The sequence below is a fragment of the Corapipo altera genome, unplaced genomic scaffold (genome assembly GCF_003945725.1).
Source record: "Corapipo altera isolate COAL_440 unplaced genomic scaffold, ASM394572v1 126, whole genome shotgun sequence".
In the NCBI taxonomy this organism is placed as follows: Eukaryota; Metazoa; Chordata; class Aves; order Passeriformes; family Pipridae; genus Corapipo; species Corapipo altera.
The window spans coordinates 3,332,573-3,343,952 of NW_020884937.1; the positions used below are offsets into that span (position 1 = coordinate 3,332,573).

Here is an 11,380-nt window from a genome sequence, read left to right on the forward strand (position 1 = left end):
ATCCCTGAGTGGTTGGGTTTGGAGGACACCTCTGGAGATCATCTAGTCCGACTTTCCTACTAAAGAAGGTTCACCTAGAATAGGTGAACAGCATCTTGTCCAGGTGGGATTTGAACATCTCCAGAGAAGGAGACTCCAAACCCTCTCTGAGCAGCGTGTTCTGGTGCTCTGTCACCCTCCAAGTAAAGAAATTTTTCCTCATATTCACATGAAACATATTAAGAAGAGACTTTCCCTCAAAGGTGGTTCAGCAATTTGTGATGAAACAGGCAGAGGGGTTTGCACCCACTTCCAGGGAATGAGAACAAATGGAAAGGTTTGGTTTATGAGGTACCTGAGGACAAAAACGAAAACGTTTTCAAAATCAGTTATTTGTGGGGAAAAGGGTGGATAAAACCTGACAGTTGTAGCCACACGGACTGAGACCTTTAGAGCTGGTGAGTTTAATGCCATCCAGCACCCAGAAATGTGATTCTACAGTCACATGGAGCTGCAGAAAGGCCGAGTCTGTCCCTCCTTCACTCAGCAGCAGGAGCATTCCGTGGGTTCTGCTCAGCACTCCCATCACCATGGAGACGTTTGCTGTTTGGGTGGTGACGTGTGGAACCTTACCTGGAGCCTCAGTTCCTCTGCAGTTACATCAGGTTATTTATCTTCGTTGAGATTATTCATCTTCATTAAGATTATTCGTCTTCATCACATATAAAGTGCCCCTGAGCAGGAGCACCTGAAAACGTGACCCAGAAAGCTTTTCAGTGCTGAAGGAAAAGGGGTTCACATCGCCCTAAAATAGATTTATTATTTCACCTGATTGCTTGCTTTAAAATTTGGATGTCTAGTCAACATAGCTCTCTGCATCAGTGGAAAAAGCTAAAAAGTACTAATCTGAACCCAAAATATATGGGATGAGCCTTCCAACCTTTCCACTGACTGGAGACTTGCAGATGATTGGCTTTGAACAGACATCTAAGACTGGCTCTGAATAAACATCTAAGACTCATCAATAGACTCTTGGATGGAGAGAACTGGGTGAAAACCCAGTTTAATGCCAACCTAATTTCTTTAGAGGCTCTTTAAAGATGGAATTCACCCCCAAGATCCCAGAATAAATCAGCTGGAGCAGATGTGTTTGGGTTACGTGAGAGCTCCAACGAATTTTCCCGCGGAGCCATCGGGAGGTTCCAACCTCAGAGCAATAAAACGGTGGTTTTTTAGATTAGAGCTGCAATTTAATTAAAGCTGATTTCCAGGAATGCTGATAGTGCTCCTGGCTCTGCCAAGTCACATTCAAAGGTTGTGTTCCCCAGCTGGCTCTTTGGTGCCATTCAGATTAAACTGACACGGTTCTGGCCAGTCAGGGATCCCCAAACCTCCAGGGTGCTCCAGCCCTATATGGTTATTTATGGGGCTGTGTCCTAGTCCAGTGGTGACAATGAAAAGAGGAAGTTGAAGATGAAAAATTGCCTTCTCAGATGGCCCAGATTAGATTTTTCCACGGTGCTGTTGCAGTTTCCACTCTGCCCAAGTGACTCGACACCACCTTTGCCATCCCTCTGCTCTGTCTCCAACAACACAGCTCCCAGACTTTTCCCTGAAGTGACCTGGGCCTCCTTCCACTCCTCCTGGTAAGTGACATGGAATTCTCTCCTCTGACCCCCTGAACCTCCCACAGAACCATCACAGTCATCTTGGCCTCCCAACTTTTCCTTCTGCTCCCTCAGTGTCTTAAATCAGTAAGGACGGGGCTCAAAGAAAGATTGTCACCTTCCCTTCTCCAGCCCTTGACCTGTGAACCTGTTTTTCCAGACTCCTGGATGTAACACCCGAAAGTCCCAGTGTGAGGCTGTTTCCTGACCCTCCAGGATCAGCACAACCTGGAGATGCTCAACCAGGGACCTCTGCAGCTTGTAAAATAGCTGCCACTTGAGCTCTCAGGGCTCAATTTTGGTCATTCTTGATACCTTGAGACATTCTTCATGGCTTTTTTCTATGCAATGGCTACTTTGTCCTGATTATTTTCCCCTGACTCTTTTCCCTTTATCACTTTCCTCTTCCTGTAGTCAGTATAAATTTAATTTTTTTTGTGTTTCGTGCCCAAATGTGACTGTCACAGATGATTTAGTTCAAAACAAGATGTTTTTTTTCAGTAAACAGAGACTGAAACTTTTTTAAACTCGATTATGACTATTTTTGGCCGGAGATTTGCTGGTAGAGTCAATCAAATAAAAAAAAAATTAATTTTGTGTTTCTCATGAAAAAAAATTGGCTTTTGGGGAAAGGCAAGTGAGCAGAATTCCTTGAACTTCTTGCTGTGTTACTGAGCTTGCAAATAAAGTATTTTAGCAACTTTACCCAGAAACCTGCAATGATAATTCTTCTATTTCATTATTTTTTTGGAAACCTAGTCCATCAAAGGATGGTCAAAATCCTGCCTGGATATTCCATGGAGAAACAAATATGTCCAGAAGATTAATATTCTAAATTTCCAGTAGATATCTAATGTCACTAAAAAGAAGCATCCTTTGGAGGTGAGGTTCTTTCCAGTGGTTTTCCAGGAAGTTTCCATGACCAGTTCAGAGTGAAGAAAGTCCTGTGACACTCAGGAAATGTTCTTCACATGAAGTGGGTTTGGTGTTGATATCCTGTTGATATCCTGCTGATCCCTCTTTTCCTACTGGAAAGATTTGGAATATGTTTGGCTGCATTTGCTATTTAAAACCACGTGATTAATTAAAGTTCCCCCCTGTAGCTTAATTGACTTTGCACACTCCGGGATTTTTTTCCATTCCCTCTTCCCATCCCTGTGCCCTCCAATGGACCCTTTCACTTTCTTGGTTCTCCACTATTTCCATCTTTAAACAGAAAATTCCTGCACCAAGACAATGATTCCTAGGAAAGGACAAGAGAACTTTGTGTACCAAGGTATTGCAGACAAAAACCTATCCAAAAGTGTTGATTTTTGGTTTTAAAGTGAAATAATTCCATGTTCCTTTCTCATTCTTGAGGTGTCCTCTCCATCCAAGTCCCATTCGGGCAGCTCCCATAGTTTTTCACTGAGCTTTCCCCATCATTTCCTTCTAGGATTGCTTGAAAATGCTTTTCCAGCTTGTTTCCTCCCAAAAGGCTTTGTATGCTCAAAGAAATTAAAGATTTAGCAATAATGAATCCAGAATATTGTAGGAGGTGCCCAAGTGGGATTAATTTTTTTTTTTGTTATTTTATGTGAAACACATGAGACAAAACTTCATTTTCTTGGCTCACAGGAAATCCTTTGTGTTTTGAAGCAGAAACATTTATATCAGAGTATGCTGGAAAACAGCAAACATTGATTTGCCTCCCCTGTAAAAGAGAAGCAGCTTCAACCTTTTTGCTCCCTAAAATAATATTTTCTACTTTCTCCTCACTTCCACTCTTGAAATGGCCTCGGTATAAACTTCCCAGTGCCAGTGGAATTCCTGAAGTGCTCATTCCTTTGTTAAACAGCTGCTTAGAGTTGGTCAGACCTCAGTGACAATTCACCACCGGAATCTTTACCAAGGAAAACATGAAGAAAACAACTTTACATCACCCATGGGAATTAAGAATTGAGAATGGGTTTCTCTGAGACAAATCCTTTATTAGCTCCAAAACCGAATGTTGAATTATTCCTTTTGATCAGCTGAATATTGAAATATTCCTTTGGATCACCTGAGGCACTGCAGGAGAAGGCAGAGGAATTGTCAAGCACTGCTGGAAAAAAAGAAGTGCTGAGAGCATCGTTTGTGGTCCTTTGACCTTCTCTGGAAATGATCATAGAATCATAGAATCATAGAATCATAGAATCAGCTGGGTTGGAAGGGACCTCCAAGATCATCGAGTCCAACCCTTGGTCTACTACTGCCGTGGTTCCCAGCCCATGGCACTGATGCCACATCCAGTCTCAGCTTAAAAACCTCCAGGGATGGAGAATTCCCCCCCTCCCTGGGCAGCCCATTCCAATGGCTGAGCACCCTCTCTGCAAAGAAATTCTTCCCAATCTCCAACCTAAACCTCCCCTGGCACAGCTGAAGACCGAGCCCTCTTGTCTTGCTGATGGTTACCTGGGAAAAGAGACCAACCCCCCCCTGGCTCCCCCCTCCTGTCAGGGAGTTGCAGAGAGTGAGGAGGTCTCCCCTGAGCCTCCTCTTCTCCAGCCTGAACAGCCCCAGCTCCCTCAGCCTCTCCTCATGGGAATTGTGCTCCAGTCCCTTCCCCAGCCTTGTTGCTCTTCCCTGGACCTGCTCCAGCCCCTCAATGTCCTTCCTGAGCTGAGGGCCCAGAACTGGACACAGCACTCCAGGGGTGGCCTCACCAGCGCTGAGTCCAGGGACAGAATCACTTCCCTGCTCCTGCTGTCACACTGTTCCTGAGCCAGGCCAGGATCCATTGGCCCTCTTGTCCCCCTGGGCACACTCTGGCTCCTGTTCAGCCTCCTGTCCATCCCCACTCCCAGCTCCCTTCCTGCCTGGCTGCTCTCCAGCCCCTCTGGCCCAGCCTGGAGCTGCCGGGGGTTGTTGTGGCCAAAGTGCAGGACCCGGCCCTTGGCCTGGTTGAACTTCATGATCCTTCATTCCTCTTCTCCACCAACTGCCTGAGCTTCAGGGTAGTCCCACATTGAGTGACTTCCCAGCTGTGACACCTCAGCACTGATGTATCCAGGCCGTTTTCCTCACGAGGAGAAAAATAAAGGAGTACAGACACAGGCACTGGAAAAAGCAGCAGCACCTCCCGAATTCCCACCAACCACTTCCCGGCGCGGTTGTGGTTGGGTCTGTCGGGGAAAAGCTCCACCTTCCAGCCAACTCCTGGCTCAGCCTGGCCCCACCTTCATGTCCAAGACCTAATAAGATCAACCTGAAATTCCTCACAGTGGGGTGGACTCCAGCCAGGATCACCAACTCCTTAAATTCCCTTTGGACAATCATAACACACCCCACCATTAGAGATTTACACTTGGGGTGTGTTGGGACCTTGTGTGGGGTCAGGGTTGACGTGGAAAAGCTCAGCTGTGCCCAAAGTCAGTGCTGGAAGGTGAAATAAAGGTTGTCCAGAGCTGAATTTCTCCCTTCACATCTGAATTAGAGCCTTAAACTGAGAGCAAGGCTGAAATCTCCCCCAAAACACACCCCTGGTGTGAATTTTAGACAAGCTTTTAATGTTAGACAGCACATTTAAGATGTGCTTTCCTTTCCTAGAAGGTCTCAGTGTGAACAGAACTCGTGGGAAAAGCTAAACTCACCCCTGGGAGTGATCACTGATTTATATCATAAATTCTAATGGACCAGGGCTGGTGGCACCACCTTTTAATTTGACCCCTGCTGGGAAGTCAATGTTTCAATTCTCACTGAACCAGAATTCACAGATCTGCATTGTTTTAGAGATATTTTATTCCACCTGTATTGCAGTTTCCCCCCTTCTTATAATTAAAAAATTAACCTAGTTTTTCTCATTCTTTTTTACTCTCTCTGTAGTAAAATTCTGTCTTTTACAAGGCTTTTTTTGTTGTCTGAAAGGATCTTGGTTGGAGCTCCTGTAATCCCTGCAATATTGACACTAAAAAGGCAAATTTTAGCAGACTTCTTCTGCCTAAGGAAGCTCAGTTTGGCTTTTCGTGTTCAGAACCAGGTGAAGGCTGAGCAGATGAACTCCAGGACCTTTCTACTTTGTGGTTTGGGATGAGCTTGGAACAGCAATAACATAAATCCAGAGCACTTTTGCTGGTGGAACTGTAATCTGAAAAAAGAAAATGGATGCATGGAAATCATATTCCCCCCTGTCTTTTGCATGTACCCTCTCAATACTCTTTTATTCAAGAGCTTTTAACTCTTGACCTCATGGCAAATTCATCCCTCATTTAATGCTTAAGATGTTTAGACCATTAGGTAAAAGCAGCATTGTTATTTAGGTTACGTGTCGAAAGTCAGAGTGCCTGGAAAGAATTTTGCTCTGTGGTTTCCAGGCTGACTCCAGAAAATTAGAATTGCAGGGAGGCTCTCCGTGGAGTTCAAGTTAAAATGAAAAAAAATAAAAAAAATCCCAACCCCAAATCCAGACTGAAACAAAGCTTAACAGCAGGAGGAATCAGTGCAAAGGTTTCAAAATTTTCTCTTCACTTCATCAAAATCTGTCATTTCCTAAAGGAAATCAGGCAGGTTAATTGTGCAAAATATATACGTATAAATATATATATATATATATTTCACGTATATATGTGTATATATGTCTATGTGTGTGTATATATTAATTTTTCCCCTGTTCTTCTTCATATCAGACTTCACCATATGGTACTAAACCCATCATTTAATGTGGAATTATGGAGCTAATGGAATGTGGAGAATGAGGTCTTGCCTTCCTATTGGTCACCAGGCTCCCCTTTAGCTGCTGGGGGAAGACCAAACTTATAAACACAGGTCTGTGACCATAGAAACCCCCAAAAGCTCAACTTTTGAAATTGCATCACATTAAAATCATTGGCTTGATTTTTATTTTATTTTTTTTCTTCTATACGTTACACAGGAGAAAAAAAAAATGCCTGGCATGTGTGTTTGAATATATTGTCCAAACCTATATATCGTGGTTCAAAAGCATACAAATCACATAATTCATCCTGGGGAGAGATGCCAGTTTATTTCTCCATTCAGTCATGGTTGAAATGCAAGTAAAATTCAGATCAAAAAGCTCTTTTATCAGTGAAATTTTTAATTTATTCCCAGCTTTGGTGCTCAATCTCACTGTATTTTTCCTGTCCACTTTTCCAGCTCTCTGTACACGGGTGGATATTTTGGAACACCCACTCCTTGCTCAAAAAAGGGCTGTACCCAAAGTCCCATTGTCCCCCTTTCCACCTGAGATTTGAGAATATTTTTCCTTCTATCCAGCTGTAATTTCCCTTTCCGGAACTTGTGGCTCCTCATCCTTCTCCTACACCTCTGAGTAGCTGCATTTCCCACACCAACCCCATTTCTGGAGTGGAATTCTGGAATTTGTTCCCTTTTCCTATGCCTTCCCCAATGCCATTTCCTCCCAAATTCCTTCCTCAAATAAAGCTCAAGTTGGTAAATCTGAGCTGTTCTGTTTATCAATATTTTATAGAAATAACTTTGTTTTCCTTTCCTTCTCTCACACCTACCAGTGACTTTCTATTTATCAATATTTTATAGAAGTAACTTTCTTTTCCTTTCCTTCTCTCACACCTACCAGTGACTTTCTATATATCTTACCATTTTGCCTTCAAATGGCTCATCTGGTTGAATACATCACAAGGAATTCCTCAAGAAAAAATGTGAATATGATCCACTTTTTCCATAAGAAACCTCAAATCTGACTTTGCATCGCCGCCCCTAGAACTAATTCTTTCTACAAGCCCTTATTATGTCCCCAGCTCTCATCCAGCTTCTTAACACTCATCCTTTTAGAAATTTGATTGATGTCCCAGCATCCGTGGTTTGCTCAAAGGGGGTCTTTCTGTTGAATACAAAAAAGTTCATCTATTGATGAATCTTCATCAAGATCTTCCTCTTTCTGCATCTTTGTCTGATTTTCATACCTCTATTCTCCACTTGTTTTTGTTGATTATCTCAGAGCTTAATGGACTATCTGATTATTCCCAGAAATTTGCTCAAAATTGTCCCACAACTGAGGCAATTTTTGAAAGCTTTGTACAGTCACATCTATACCTACATACGTATATGGTGTCATTAATATGGGGTTATGACATAGGTAAGAGAAGGCTCTAGGGAGACCCTATTGTCTCCTTTTATATTTGAACATTAGGTGTCTCCTCTTAGGCCTAAACCAGCCTTATTTTCAATGCCTATAAAACCTGCTCTTAGTTCTGGTCAAACAAGGTCTTTGGAAACTTGGTCCAAATGCCACGAGAAACTCCACGATGTTTCCACTGATTTCTGCAGGCTCTGGGTTAAAGTTCCCGTTTAGAACTCTTCTGATAAGGTATTGATCAATAATTCTTTACCCTCACTATCATCACAGCCTTGATCAGTTATTTATTGGGATTCATGTCTGGTGCTACGTGACCATGGCCGAGGTTCAGCTCCTGGAGCGACCTGGAAAAATGCACAATAAGACACAGACTTTGCCCCTTTGGAGAAGTTATGAACTGAGTCAAGAGCTCAGACAGTGAAACAGAGCCTTTCCAATGTCGACTTTATGGCCAGGGACTTGTCTAACACCCTGTGGACCTTGAAGAAGCCCTGGAACAGCAGAACACGGAGCTGTTGTTCCAATAGGAATGCTCATTCACCCACCTTTATTTTTGGTATAAGGAAGAGAAACCCAAGGAGACAAAAGTGCCAGTTGGAAAACTTGATGCCAATAGAAATTCTATGCTCATTTCAAGTCTATTCTATGCTCATTTCAAGTCTATTTTAATTTCAAGCAGTAAAGTGCAGGTCCTTGGAGCTTTTGTAGACAGTGGAAATTATGCTCGAGCACAGTATGATTGGGGAATATCCATAAAGTTGCCTAATTTTCTACTTTGGAATGGGATGAATTGCACCCAACAACACCCATATTTTTGCCTAGAACTCTGCTGACTACAAAGGGAGCCCAGAGTGACTCATTTCACTGGAGGTGTCCAAATTAAATGCCAGCACTACCTGATGAACTCTACCTCCCCCTCTTCGGTGCGTGTTCGAAGCCTGAGGCTTTCCAGACGTGGTGGTTTGCCACTGAAAAAACCCAAAGTGGCCCAGAGAAGCAGCACCAGCTTCTCTCAGGGACAAAATTTCCTCCCTCTGATCGTGTTGCAAACGAGTTCTGCCTCAGAGGCTCGGGGCACAAAGAACAAAAAGGGATTTGAGCAGCCGGGCGGTGGGAGAAGGGCCGTGGAGGGAGGAGGGGGCTGGAATGGGAAAGGGCAGAAACAGTTTTAAATATTTGGAATCTGCAATTGTATTTCCCCCCCCCTTCTCCTCCTTCCCCTCCCAGAGCTTCATTTTTTTTTTTTTTTTAGCCCAGATTAACTATTCCCCCTACAATGCTTTTTCATAAAGGGATCAAGCCCATTGTTTATAGAATTTGCTAATAACAGCCTCAGTCGTGCTGTCACAGCAGAGTGATTCAATTACAAGACCGGACAATAAAAGCTCAATAAAGAACCCCAAATCCTTATTAAATTCTTTTTTTTTTTTTTTTTTTAATTAATATTAAAAGAAATACCCGAGCGGGCTGGGATTGCCAGATGGGGGAATTTATGCTGCCCAGAAGAATGATATGATCTCTCTGAGTAGCACGGTGCAAATTAAAAGAGGTTTAGCGTTAAGTGTTCATGGCACAAAAGCAATTTTAAGTACCTGCAATCAGCTTAGGTTGGCTAAGCCTAAATATGTACAAATCGTGTAATGGGCAATATCCCTGGCAGTACCACGCAGAGCTGTGACAGATGTGCCCTCCAGGCTTTGCTCTGGGCCCTACAACAGCTCGCCAGGAGCGTGGGGGGTGAGCGGGAGGGGGGGTGTGTGTGTGGTTTGTGGGCCACCTAGTGTCCTGCTGGCGACTACACTGAATAATTTGCTTTTTTTTCTTTTCTCTTAGAACCGATTTTAAGGCATAAAAAAGAGTAGTTCCATCGCCAGGTCAAAGAAACCCACGGATTGTTTTGCTGTTCTCTCTTCGCTGCTTCATTTGGAGACTCGTTGGTGGAAGGGGGTTTAATCTCCTTTTAGTCATTCTCCCACTGGAAAATCCATTGTTTCCCTCCCTACTCATCTTAATTGCTCGTTATCTTTGCTGCAAGGAACTTGGGATTTTTGAAGGGTTGGGGTGTTTTTGTTGTTGTTGTTTTTGTCGTTGCTTTCCCAGCCTGGCATAACTTGGCTGTAGAATCATGGAATGGTTTGGGTTGGAAAGGAACTTAAAGATCATCCAGTCCCACCCCCTGCCATGGGCAGGGACACCTTCCACCAGCCCAGGTTGCTCCAACCTGGCCTTGGACACTTGCAGGGATTTGGGCAGTCACAACTTCTCTGGGTAACCTGTGCCAGGGCCTCCCCATCCTCCCAGCCAACAATTCCTTCCCAATATCCCATGTATCCCTGTCCTCTGGCAGTGGGAAGTCATTCCCTCTGTCCTATTCCTCCAGACCCTTGTCCAAAGTCCCTCTCCAGCCCAACTTCTTTATGATGAAGGACAAGCAAGTTACAGGTGAAGATGTTTTACCTTTGAGGTGGATGAGACGACTCTTGTTTTAGCTGATTTTCTGGCACCCAGTAAGGAATGACCCTAATAGGACCATTCCATGATTCTAAAGATTCTGTGACCTCTGCTCTCCACTTGGTTTTGTTGATTATCTCTGAACTTAATGGAATGTCTAATTATTCCCAGAAATTTGCTTAAAATTGTCCCACAACTGAGGCAATTTTTGAAAGCATTGTACAGTCACATCTGTATCTACATATGTATATGGTGTCATTAATATGGGATTATTATATAGGTAAGAGAAGGCTCTGGGGAGACCCTATCATGGCCTTTCAATAGATAAGAAATTATAAGAATATATATTTCAATATATAAGAATGTATTTATATATTTCAGTATGTGAAAAATTACATGTCAATCATAAGAAAGATGTGAAGAGACTTTTTATGAAGGCCTGTAGTGACAGGACAAGGGTCAGAAGTTATAAACTGGGAGAGGATGGGTTTAAAATGATTGTGAAGGGGAATTATTTTAGGATATTTGAGGCCCTGGGACAGTTTTCCCGGAGAAGTTGTGGATGGCCCATCATTGGAAGTGTTCAGGATGTGTCACTGAGCAACCTGATCTAGCAAAAGACGTCCCTGTCCAAGGCAGAGGGGTTGGACTCGATGACCTTTAAAAGTCCCAAATCATTCTGTGATTCTTCAGTTTTGGCAGTCCTAAAACAAACCCCACAACACTGGGAACTGTGGTTGGATCCCCCTTGGATGAGAAAGCAGTGCCAGTCAGAGAACAGCAAATCTGGAGAGCCCTCCCAAATAACATAACTCAGAAGGAGAACATGACACCAGTGCTGGTCTTTGGCGGGGAGATCATCCCCCAAAATTGCCTGTGTTGTCACAGACCCCTCTGTGGGATTCATCATTAGCTAATTGTCCAAAATAGATGGCAGGACGTGCCCTCCCCAGTGACCTTTCTCTGACAAAAGCAGGAAACCTGGCTTAAAGCAGGGGCTTATGTTTGCACTGGCCGTGGTTAAGGGGGATTAATTCCCTCCTCAGCACTCAATCCCGTTAATCAGTGGGGCTCTGGCTGTCGGCTGCAGAGACACGCGGAGCATTCACCCTGTTTTTGGGATGGTGCTTTGGGATTGCTGGGATAAACCGTCCTCCAGAGTGGAATGAGAAGCTCTTCGGATGCTTCAGTG

The 11,380-nt window shown here is 43.7% G+C and overlaps 1 long non-coding RNA gene across 2 annotated transcripts; it reads left to right on the top strand.

Annotated features, from left to right (window-relative positions):
- The first annotated feature begins 202 nt into the window (after positions 1-202).
- On the top strand, positions 203-9,748 carry LOC113955303. 2 transcript variants are annotated; one of them, XR_003530485.1, is made up of 5 exons: positions 203-644; positions 1,473-1,625; positions 2,863-2,922; positions 8,560-8,660; positions 9,571-9,748. It is a non-coding gene; the product is annotated as an uncharacterized LOC113955303 (long non-coding RNA). The 2 variants fall into 2 exon arrangements; XR_003530486.1 differs by lacking the exon at positions 8,560-8,660.
- Positions 9,749-11,380: the final 1,632 nt, after the last annotated feature.